This window comes from Oncorhynchus clarkii, chromosome 27, assembly GCF_045791955.1.
Source record: "Oncorhynchus clarkii lewisi isolate Uvic-CL-2024 chromosome 27, UVic_Ocla_1.0, whole genome shotgun sequence".
In the NCBI taxonomy this organism is placed as follows: Eukaryota; Metazoa; Chordata; class Actinopteri; order Salmoniformes; family Salmonidae; genus Oncorhynchus; species Oncorhynchus clarkii.
Window position 1 is genome coordinate 24847837 of NC_092173.1, and position 13196 is coordinate 24861032.

Below are 13196 nucleotides of genomic sequence, written 5' to 3' on the forward strand. Positions count from 1 at the left end.
GTGTCCATCCACCAGAAAGCCGTGTCCAGTAACCAGACAGCGTGGCAGATTGATGTAGAGAGAGAGACACACATACAAACACACACACACAGAGCGAGCACGCACCAGACACACACAGAGCCCGACACACAGCGAGACAGAGCACCAGAGAGAGAGAGTCATGCTCAACATGAGTTCCTGATATATTTAATATTTTTTTGTTTTTAGAATGAGATAAACACTAATCAAAAAACAATTCCAGACAAGTGATGAACTCTATTCATTCAGAATAGAAAAAAGTAACTTTGCACCTCAAGTTTAGAAGTTGACTCTAGCTAGCTACACAACAAAGACCTAGCCAGCAGACTAACAAGCTAGCCAGAAGAAATGAGCTAGAACAAACGTAGCAAGGGGAGTTAATACAACTACATCAAAACGACCAAACTGAGTGAGTAAACCAAAAAGGAGCACGGACTAACTTTAAACATATCTTGTTTTTGTGTGTAAAGATTTGTCACTTTTTTCTGGTTTTTGAACTAAATTAGAGCTAGCTAGCAACAGCAGCAGACAAACAAATCGGTTGCTACAGCAACGGGGCAGCAGGACAAAGCAGTAGCAGAGGCCACAGGCACCATGTCCCCACTCACCCTCAGCGCTGAATCCATTCTCTATCCTCCAGAGGCCAAAAAAATTGATTAGAAAGTATGATTAGAAACCAAGGCAAACTATATTCAATCTGTGATTAGAAACGATAATAAGAAGCTATGACAAAACTATGATAATAAACTATAAACAACTATGAAGACAGGGCGGTGTGTACGTGAATGATGACCTATTATTTAAGTGTGGAAAATTCTCTCTCTCTCTCTCTCTCTCTCTCTCTCTCTCTCTCTCTCTCTCTCTCTCTCTCTCAAAGACAAAAGATAGGACATTGACTCCTGAGTGTTGAACTTATGCCCACTCTACAGCAACCCTGGTTGTTTTATGACCCTGAGGGTCATCTACGAACATTGGAACATCCAACTATTGAAGATGCAAAAAGGGGTTTTCAGAAATACATTTGGTTTGCAGATATGTATTATTATAAAAATAATATAACATTATCATAATCTTTAGTATTATTATGTTACATGTGAGACATAACCAGAAATGTCAACGTAGACAATTTACAAGAATGTGTTTACCAGGCTGTGATGAAAACACTTTAAAGGAGCTCTAATTCAAACATGCAAGGATATATATTTGATACAATTACCCCCTTTAAAACTGTTGCTGCAATATCACTTCTCAATGTGTACATTTCAAGCTTTCAACAACAATAAACCAACCATCTCAATAATGTTTCTCAGACTAACACACTGTTGAGGTTCCTATTTAGTAAAGAAACAACCACTAAGACAAAACACAAAAAGTTGTAATATAATCTGTATACATGTCATTCTATAGGGAAAACAGGTACATTTTGAAAGATTATGATGTTGATGTGATTTTTAATTAATCTCTCAATTTAGGATAACACTGTTTATTTTATACTTTACTTCAATTGTATTATTTATCATGTCTCATACTCGGCTAATATAATGCCATGCAAACCGCTATGGAATTAACCCAGAACAGGTGTGTCTTTTTTTGGATCAATAATTGATCAAGAATTCCCAATAGGCTTGTGTCACGCCCTGACCATAGTTTGCTTTGAATGTTTATAGGTTTTGTTTGGTCAGGGTGTGATCTGAGTGGGCATTCTATGTCTAGTTTCTGTGTTTGGCCTGATATGGTTTTCAATCAGAGGCAGGTGTTAGTCGTTGTCTCTGATTGGGAACCATATTTAGGTAGCCTGTTTTGTCATTGTGGGTGATTGTCTATGTTAGTTGCTTGTGTCAGCACATTTGGTATACAGCGTCACGGTCGTTGTTAATTTATTGTTTTGTTCAGTTTACTTCGCGTTTTCGTCATCCATTAAAACGATGCATTCACACCACGCTGCGCTTTGGTCCGCTTCTTACGACGATCGTGACAGCTTGATCTGATCCTCAACCCTATTACGACAGCATATAATGCACAGTCATATACAAAACCATAAAACTCTGACAAGAAAACAATGAAAACCTTAACACGACTACACACATTGCCATTATTTTAGTTACCATCCACCAATGGTTGAATTTGGTACTTTTTCTTTGTACATGCCTCCAAGTGTCTGACAACCGTATTCCTAATGAGAAATATAGTCTAATAAACAAATGTCTGCATAATGAAAGACAAACTGTATCCAACAATGTATTTCGATCTGTATAAAACGTTGATATTGTCAGTAAGGTCACTGAGACTAACAATAGTTATTGTGGGAGGTTTAGGGTTAAAATATATGGGAAGGATAAGGAATGTTAGAGATTTGGTCACTGTGGCGATTTTGAAAGAGGGAGATTAGAACCACAAAGTAATAGGGGGGTAAGAGATCCTAAAGGTAATTTCATATTTCGGTTTAGGGTGTAATAACTTTATGGAAAACAATATTCACACTATGTGGATTATAAACATGTACATACATAGATATTGATGTGTTGGCTCTCTAACAGGGATGAGTGGTGATTCATAGTACAACAGGAGTCTTCTGTAACTTGCAATACGGGTTAAATATGTTTTACATACATCCATGAATGGTTTCACAAACTCCCTTTAAAGGGTTTGTAAGAAAGTTGTAACAGGCCTCATTCAACAGTCTAGAGATGAACCTAGAGACACCAAAACATCAACGTTTTGAGCAGCTTGGAGATTATTACCCATGTAAGGGGGGGGGGGCAAAGAGCTGATTTACCAAACTCTGTACAAACCCGACACTGGGTATGATAACTCTGACGCGTACGTCTAATGATTATTGTAGATGTTTACAACCAATGAGATGTATAAAGGCAAAGAGAGCAACAAATTGACCTAAGTGACCTCAAAGACCGACAGCCTACTTTATAATATAGAATGCAGGGATGTGTAATGAACATGTACCCATTATAAAACAAAATGGTCTACAGTCAAATGCACCTATAGTTTTTAATGAAGTGGTCGCTGCATTCATTTAGATTATTTCAACATAGTCTAAAACCAGTAAGAACATAGATTGAATGATCTGCTTTTTGCTATTGAGCAAGAGGCCTGACTCATTTCTATGTAAGAAGCCACACTTTTTATATTCAGCTTCTTAATTAACTAACTCATAAATATGTTTTTTTTTAAAGTCAGCTTAACGTATATACTAGTACAACATACTAGGTATATACACTTCAATCATTAGAATAATTTTCGTATGAAGAAATAGTCTTCATTTTAAAAAACATGCATGTAAATGCCTAGAATTAATACCTATTATTCTTAAATAATAATAATAATAAGAATAATAAATATATATATATACACACACACACACACACACACACACACATCACCTTGAAAATTCAACTCCCCTTCAAAAAAAGTTCCATGAGGAAGAAAGGATTCCCCCGATTATCGTTTTATCTGTCCTGGGACTGCTGCCTGGTTTGGAGTTAGGGTAAGGCCGTTAGTACAAAAACGTAGAATAGCATCTGTTTCATCTGCTCTTCCGAAGTCGTTCAGAGTGCACAATTTTCATTTTTAATATCTAAATATTCTTGGGTATGTGGTTATTTGGACTTACGCCGAAAATTGTGTGATGGTGAAGGGCTACGTAAAGGACAGGGCGCAGTTTGCTTCTGAGAATCCCCGTCTAACAGTCGCTTCCCAATCACTTATGTCCAGTAGCCTTCAGAAATATCCATTAGGAGGGATTCACAGACTTTTTTTTTTTTTTTTATCTGTCTTGGCCGCTAAATATTCTGGGGCTATTGGTCTGTGGGCTTGAAGCTAAAACTGTGCTAACATAGTGTTAAAGTATGCTCCACTAGACTCGCTCTGCGTTCGTGTCCCTAACTAGAGAAAGTACAGAATGAGTTTACAGGGGGGGCATTTTTTGTGGAGATATCATGTATGCAACACCCTGTATATTTGGTTGAGAGATCAAAGGCAGTGAATTCAAACAACAGGAGGGGATATCAAGACATTTTGTCTACAACCGGGGTGGGGGCACCGGGCGCTGATTAGAAATATCAATGTTTAACCCCGGGGGGTCGGCAGATATCTGGACATGCTGTATGCATGATAGTGCAAACCTTGGTTTCAAACGATCCCCTACAGAGAGAAAGTGCCTTGAGTGCAGATGCCTGGGCATTGAACACACACACCCTGGCCCGTCACACGCACACTCACGCACGCACCCTGATTTTCCGTGTCTTTTTTCTTCGCGACAGACCGGGGTGATGATGTAAAATACATTTTCCTATCGTTAAAGGGTGAGATACTGTTTTAAATTCCTTTTATTTAATTCCAAAATATTTAGTACAAACTTTAAGACATGGTAGAATTAATTACCAAATTGTCCTAATATTTAAACATGCATCACGAGTGTTTTATGTAAAAACATTGGAGGCCTCCAGTTGTACATCATTACAAACTTTAATAACCAGTAATGTTTATAACATACCATTGTAGGAAAGGCTATAAAATAATACATTGTTTTTTTTAAGACATTGCATTTCTCTGCGGCAGACCAGGGCGTGAGAGAAAAGACAGTTTCCCCTTTCGTTAAAGGGTGAGACATTTTTAAAACCAATGATTTAATTCAAAATATTTAGTACATACATTTTAACACACATTGTAATTCAACATTTTTACTATTTCTTACAGATAAAGGGGCTGGTTAGCCCTGACCATTATCCGTTTCCAATTCACCATCGCAAAGACGCTTGCCCGCTCCATCAAAGCATTTTCCTATCGTTAAAGGGTGAGATACTGTTTTAAATTTATTTTATTTTTTAAAAGTCAATAAACATGTGTAAAGTGTACACGTTTGTTTCACTGTAGATTTGTTTAAGCCCACCTAGAAACACCTGATTTATCACACAGCATTAATTAATAAGCTGGGTAGAAACTGTTTAGCCATAAGTAAAGGCCTTTCATAAAGAGGCTGTCATGATTGACTGTGACACATATTTAACACGTATTGCTTGTTACCGAAGGCTCTCTATGTCTGTACATAGTGTGAAATGTGGTTTCCCTGAAGTTATTACACCCTAAACCTGAAATGACCTTTAGGATCTTTTCTTTGGGGTTCTAATCTCCCCGGTGTACATGCACCGAACATCCATAGGCTGGAGCCATCTGGAAGCTCTGTGCATGTACATATAAAGAGAACTAAATAGGAAACTCAACAGTGTGTTAGGCTGAGAAACATTATTGTAGGCTGTTTAATCACCCTCACAGACATTCCTGCTTCATAGAGAGCAACCATAAGGACAATAAAACTGGGGGTGTGGGGCCATACTCTTTCAAAAGTTCAAACACAGAACCCCCAGTTCAACCAGATCCCTAGACATCAATCAGCATGACAACTTCAAAGGAATAGATGCAATATAGATATAAAATAACACACCTTCTAACACGTGACAACAGGAACAGGATGTCCTGGCCGGAGGCCCATATTTGGACATGTACGGGTCATCTGGACACAGGGCCATGAATCAATTTTTACCCGTGCCGTCTACTTTATTCTCTCTCCCATGTCCACTACTATTATGATGGCAGGCAGGCAGACAGACACAATGTAAGTAATAACGAACTTGCCATGTCAATAAAGTCAATTGAATTGAGAGAGTGCCGGAGAGACCGAGAGCGAGACAGAAATTGAGAAACCTGTCCAACCAAAAACAGAGACCCGGAAAACCTGAGTCTATGCCTTCACTATGGTGAATCACTAAAACAATACAGAAATCAGCTCAATGTAATTGAATAATCCATAGACTAATCACTTCTGGGAAAATTGGAAAACACTAAACAAACACGAAGAATTATCTATCCAAAATGGAGATATGGGTAAACCACTTCTCCAATCTTTTTGGCTCTATAACAAAGAACAAAAACATATACATGATCAAATACAAATCTTAGAATCAACTATTAAAGACTACCAGAGCCCACTGGATTCTCCAATTACCTTGAATCAGCTCCAGGACAAAATAAAAACCCTCCAACCCAAAAAGGCATGTGGTGTTGATGGTATTCAATGAAATGATCAAATATACAGACAACAAATTCAAATTGGCTATACTAAAAAAACTACTTTCCATCATCCTTAGCTCTGGCATCTTCCCCAAAATTTGGAACCAAGGACTGATCACCCCAAGCCACAAAAGTGGAGACAAATTTGACCCCAATAACTGTGGGATAAGCCTCAACAGCAACCTTGGGAAAATCCTCTGCATTATCATTAACAGCAGACTTGTACATTTCCTCAGTGAAAACAATGTACTGAGCAAATGTCAAATTGGCTTTTTACCAAATTACAGTACAACAGACCATGTATTCACCCTGCACACCCTAATTGACAAACAAACCAAAACAAAGGCAAAGTCTTCTTATGCTTTGTTGATTTCAAAAAAGCCCTCTACTCAATTTGGTATGAGGGTCTGCTATACAAATTGATGGAAAGTGGTGTTGGGGTAAAACATGCGACATTATAAAATCCATGTACACAAACAAGTGTGAGGTTAAAATAGGCAAAAACACATTTCTTCCCACAGGGCCGTGGGGTGAGACAGATGCAGCTAAAGTCGCACCCTCTTCAACATATATTAACGAATTGGCGCGGGCACTAGAAAAGTCTGCAGCACCCGGCCTCACCCTACTAGAATCTGAAGTCAAATGTCTTGTTTGCTGATGTCCTGGTTCTTCTGTCACCAACCAAGGAGGGCCTACAGCAGTACCTAGATATTCTGCACAGATTCTGCCAGACCTGGGCACCGACAGTAAATCTCAGTAAGATCAAATTAATGGTGTTCCAAAAAAGGTCCAGCCGCCAGGACCACAAATACAAATTCCATCTAGACACCGTTGCCCTAGAACACACAAAAAAACGATACATTCATTGGCCTAAACATCAGCGCCACAGGTACCTTCCACAAAGCTGTGAATGATCTGAGAAACAAGGCAAGAAGGGCATTCTATGCCATCAAAAGGAAGATAAAATTCAACATACCAATTAGGATCTGACAACAAAAAAAAACACTTGAATCAGTTAGAACCCATTGCCCTTTATGGTTGTGAGGTCTGGGGTTCGCTCACCAACCAATAATTCACAAAATGGGACAAACACCAAATTGAGACTCTGCATGCAGAATTCTGCAAAAATAACCTCAGTGTACAACGTAGAACACCAAATAATGAATACAGAGCAGAATTAGGCCGATACCCGCTACAACCACCTAAAAGGAAGCGATCCCAAACCTTCCATACCTTAAGGTAACATTTTGACATTCGCCATATGGTTAGTGAGAAAGTCCATATTGCAAATGTACGGTCCCTTACCAGACGTCCGAAAACGTTTGTAAAATTCGCGGACAGCGTCGGGCCGTGCGGCAGGGCCGGATCTACCGGGAAGTCATCAAACGAACTCTCTCGGACATTTGGTTTCTGTTTTATAAAATAATCAAATTTGTCATTTTTCCGCTGTCCCGGTAAATCCCACAAGAGGGCATAAGCAATCATATTGCAAATGTACAAAACGTCACGAATATAAACGGAGGGAAAAAAGGAAAAAAGGTCCAAAATGAAAATAGAGCAATAATTTTTCCGCTTCACGTCAAAGTCAAGGAATCTCCGGTGTCAATAAAAAAAGAACCAGCCATTTATCTATCGTCATTTAAGTGTCAAATGTCAATGTCAATGTCAAATTGGTGATGTTTAAAAAAATATAACAATTTTTGAACAGTTATAGATCCAGTTGCAGGGTGTTCATACAAATATTTTTAAAGTGTGCTGCGGAGCTCTGTGAGATCTGTGATTTTCTATGATTTTCTGAAATAACAAACACTCACTAAACCCTCCGTAAATAACTCAGTTCTTAAGGTAAAGATTCAAAACTCAGGATTCTGTAAAGGCATACCCCAATCAGGATATGAGTTTATTTATAGCTTCCTGTGCCAACCGGAAATGCCTTAAATGGTGTCATAGTGGCTGTTTCCAAGGGTTAAAAAGGTCAGGTCTTTTCAAAACTTCATGTGTGATTAGGCAACCCCCATGAACTGTAAGTCAGTAATTTTTCCCATAAAATGTCAAAGAAACTAAATCACACACACACACACACACAGCAAGGATGGAGTGACAAAGAAACCTGTTCTAGACCTCAGGTCGATAGTGCGTGGTGAGTTACTTGGCTCTAGAAGGTTCTCGGACCGAGAAACAGCGTCGTACATTTGCAATGACTTCAATTCATTTTGACCATTTTGAAAATGACGACATTTAGAAAAGTCTCAGAGACGCAAGACTAGGTGCATTGCGACCGCCTCGGCCCATATAGACGGACCCCAACGTTTCTGTTCGATTGCTCATTCAAGGACCCCGTAGCAAGGCATGGAAAAAAGTGGATTTTCAGCACCAATTAGGGTCTTGCTCGGGCACCAAATGATCTATCAAGCCGAAACTTGGGATTCGGGGTCGCCTCAGCTAGGCCTACACATAACATCAGAACTGGACCCGCAGCTAGAACGTAACTACGTGTTTTACGTTTTTATTATGGTTTGAACAGAAGGCGCTGTGAATTTTTGGCCAGCTCTGAAGTATGTGATTGTTGGCTAATAAACGAGTTGGAAAAAGTGGGTTTGGTGTCAGTTTGGTGTCAGATTGATATCTAATTGACTGATGGACGGTGACTTGCTGGTGACTCTTGTCCATTTGCAATATGTTTAAACAGTGAGGTACCATCACCAAAGTGACATTCTGAAATCAACCCTAACGAGCGATGGAGAGGAACCAGAATCACTGCCCAGCCATCCTGTGTTCATGAGGCCAGTCAATTTTGCATTCCTGCAGGATTTTTGAGCACGACAAATTCGTGATGGTAAATGCCCATTGAAACATATTGCAAATGCACGTGCACTTGCAATATGATGATTCAACAGTGAAAAAACATCACCAAATGGACATGATGAAGTCAACATAACGAGCGATGGAAAGGAACAACTATCACTGCCCGGCCATCCTGTGTTCATCAGGCCAGTCAATTTTGCATTTCTGCAGTATTTTTGAACATGTCAAATTTCTTATGGCATTTGGCCCCAAAAAGAGTGACTTTTGACTTCCTATGAAATCATATTGAAAATAGACAAAACATATGCCTTATGCGCAAGTAAAAAAAAAATGGACAAAAGTATATTCATACAGTTCTTACACATGTGTAAGACAAAAAAAAAAAAGATAGAATTTCAAAAAACGGTCCAGAAAGCACTTTAACCTCTAGCGCCGAGCAATCCCGTATCCGGGAGCGTAATCATAGCCTCAAGCTCATTACCATAACGCAACGTTTCCTATTCATGAAAAATCGCAAATGAAATGAAATAAATATATTGAAACACAAGCTTAGCCTTTTGTTAACACTGTCATCTCAGATTTTCAAAATATGCTTTTCAACCAAAGCTACACAAGCATTTGTGTAAGAGTATTGATAGCCTAGCATAGCATTAAGCCTATCATTCAGCAGGCAACATGTTCACAAAAACAAGAAAAGCATTCAAATAAAATAATTTACCTTTGAAGAACTTTGGATGTTTTCAATGACGAGACTCTCAGTTAGATAGCAAATGTTCATTTTTTCCAAAAATATTATTTGTGTAGGAGAAATAGCTCCGTTTTGTTCATCACGTTTGGCTAAGAAAAAAAAACGAAAATGCAGTCACTACAATGCCAAACTTTTTTCCAAATTAGCTCCATAATAGCGACAGAAACATGGCAAATGTTGTTTAGAATCAATCCTCAAGGTGTTTTTCACATATCTATTCGATGATAAATCATTTGTGGCAGTTGGTTTCTCATCAGAAGCAAACGGAAAAAATACTGCAGCTGGAGATTACGCAATAATTGCGACGGAGGACACCAAGCGACCAAAATCTCTTGTTTAAAACGGGAACGTTTTAACCAAAAAATTAAAATTAGCGCCAAGATATCCAAGAAGTTAAGCGGGTGATAAGTTTTTGAAAAAAAATTCACTTTTTCAAAATGTTGCTTTTGGATGTTGACTTGTGTTACATTTGCAATATGAAAAACCACGGTGGAGCGCGCTCGCCACCTGTTGGATTTTTAAAGTACAACTGGCATTTGCCATATGGCATTTGCAATCAACTTTGAACGAAACGACGCCGAATTGAGTGGTATTGGACACCGTGTATATGGTTTGTCCAGTGCCAATGACTTCCCATTCATTTTTGTCCATTTCATGTTCCCTTACATAACAAAGCAGTCGCCTACAGAGAAATTAACCTGGAGAAGAATCCCCTAAGCAAGCTGGTCCTGGGGCGCTGTTCACAAACACACCCCACAGAGCCCCAGGACATCAACACAATTAGACTCAACCAAAATCACAAGAAAACAAAAAGCTAATTACTTAACACATTGGAAAGAATAATAATAAATTTAAAAAAAGCAAACTAGAATGCCATTTGGCCCTAAACAGAGCGTACACAGTGGCAGAATACCTGACCACTGTGTCATGACGTTGCCCTCTTTGGGTACAGCGAGCACCATCACCCTCTCTCTGCTCCTACAACCAGGCTGCTGTGGTCAGAGAGGTCGTAAATTCCTAGGGAAGACCCTGCCTCATGGCCACACAGTATAGAGACAGAGTGACGTTTCATAGAGAACAAAGACATTTCTTCCACCTCACAGAACTTGAGGCCCGAACAACAGTTATGTTCCGGAAAAGGTATAAAAGATCGGTGAAGAAACCAGCTACGAACTGGTCCATTTGTTACATTTTAGTGAAGTTCATGGGAGACGGTGCGGCCACATTACCATAACGCTGTTTATATAATAGCCTCAGATATGAGGTTTACATCTAATTGTTGTATAAGATGAATGAGTGAGGATGATACTGTTTGTAAAAGTGTGTAATGTGATTTTGGACTGTTTAACTTTTTTGGGATAGAGGGCAGAATTTTCACTTTTGGATGAATAGCGTGCCCAGAGTGAACTGCCTCCTACTCTGTCCCAGATCATAATATATGCATATTATTATTGGATAGAATACACTCTGGAGGTTCTAAAACTGGTTGAATGATGTCTGAGTATAACAGAACTCATATGGTAGCCAAAAACCTGAGAAAAATCCAACCAGGAAGTGGGATATCTGAGGTTGGTCGATTTTCAACTCATCACCTATTGAAATCCCAGTGGGATATGGATCTGTTTGCACTTCCTACGGCTTCCACTAGATGTCAACAGCCTGTAGAACCTTGAATGAAGCTTCTACTCTGTGGGGACGGATGAGAGGGGACTGAGTCAGTGGTCTGGCAGAGAGCCAGGTCCTGGTCATGTGCATTCCACATGATATCGACTTGCGTTCCATTACTTCTATAGACACAAAGGAATTCTCCGGTTGGAACGTTATTGAATATTTATGATAAAAAAATCCTAATGATTGATTCTAAACTTAGTTTGACAAGTTTATTCGACCTGTAATATAACTTTTTGAAGTTTTCGTCTGACTGGACCTGCACGAGCGTTTGGATATGTGTACTAAACGTACTAACAAAAGTAGCTACTTGGACATAATCGAACAAAACAACAATTTATTGTGGAACTAGGATTCCTGGGAGTGCATTCTGATGAAGTTTAAAGGTAAGGGAATATTTATAATGTAATTTCGTATTTCTGTTGACTCCAACATGGCGAAGAAATGTTGTTTCTATCTGAGCACCGTCTCAGATTATTGCTTGGTTTGCTTGAAACTGACACAGCGGTTGCATTTAGAAAAAGTGTATCTTTAATTCTATGTAAAACATGCATCTTTCATCAATGTTTATGAGTATTTCTGTTATTTGATGTGGCTCTCTGCAATTTCTCCGGATATTTTGGAGGCATTTCTGAACATGGCGCCAATGTAAACTGAGATGTTTGGATATAAATATGCACATTATCAAACAAAACATACAGTGCCTTGCGAAAGTATTCGGCCCCCTTGAACTTTGCGACCTTTTGCCACATTTCAGGCTTCAAACATAAAGATATAAAACTGTATTTTTTTGTGAAGAATCAACAACAAGTGGGACACAATCATGAAGTGGAACGACATTTTTTGGATATTTCAAACTTTTTTAACAAATCAAAAACTGAAAAATTGGGCGTGCAAAATTATTCAGCCCCCTTAAGTTAATACTTTGTAGCGCCACCTTTTGCTGCGATTACAGCTGTAAGTCGCTTGGGGTATGTCTCTATCAGTTTTGCACATCGAGAGACTGAATTTTTTTCCCATTCCTCCTTGCAAAACAGCTCGAGCTCAGTGAGGTTGGATGGAGAGCATTTGTGAACAGCAGTTTTCAGTTCTTTCCACAGATTCTCGATTGGATTCAGGTCTGGACTTTGACTTGGCCATTCTAACACCTGGATATGTTTATTTTTGAACCATTCCATTGTAGATTTTGCTTTATGTTTTGGATCATTGTCTTGTTGGAAGACAAATCTCCGTCCCAGTCTCAGGTCTTTTGCAGACTCCATCAGGTTTTCTTCCAGAATGGTCCTGTATTTGGCTCCATCCATCTTCCCATCAATTTTAACCATCTTCCCTGTCCCTGCTGAAGAAAAGCAGGCCCAAACCATGATGCTGCCACCACCATGTTTGACAGTGGGGATGGTGTGTTCAGCTGTGTTGCTTTTACGCCAAACATAACGTTTTGCATTGTTGCCAAAAAGTTCAATTTTGGTTTCATCTGACCAGAGCACCTTCTTCCACATGTTTGGTGTGTCTCCCAGGTGGCTTGTGGCAAACTTTAAACGACACTTTTTATGGATATCTTTAAGAAATGGCTTTCTTCTTGCCACTCTTCCATAAAGGCCAGATTTGTGCAATATACGACTGATTGTTGTCCTATGGACAGAGTCTCCCACCTCAGCTGTAGATCTCTGCAGTTCATCCAGAGTGATCATGGGCCTCTTGGCTGCATCTCTGATCAGTCTTCTCCTTGTATGAGCTGAAAGTTTAGAGGGACGGCCAGGTCTTGGTAGATTTGCAGTGGTCTGATACTCCTTCCATTTCAATATTATCGCTTGCACAGTGCTCCTTGGGATGTTTAAAGCTTGGGAAATCGTTTTGTATCCAAATCCGGCTT

The 13196-nt window shown here is 39.3% G+C and overlaps 1 protein-coding gene across 2 annotated transcripts in view; it reads right to left on the reverse strand.

Moving 5' to 3' along the window:
- The window catches only part of LOC139385542 (CMP-N-acetylneuraminate-beta-galactosamide-alpha-2,3-sialyltransferase 4-like), a 53681-nt gene that overhangs the window by 38477 nt on the left and 2008 nt on the right, over window positions 1-13196 (reverse strand). The window lies entirely within an intron of this gene.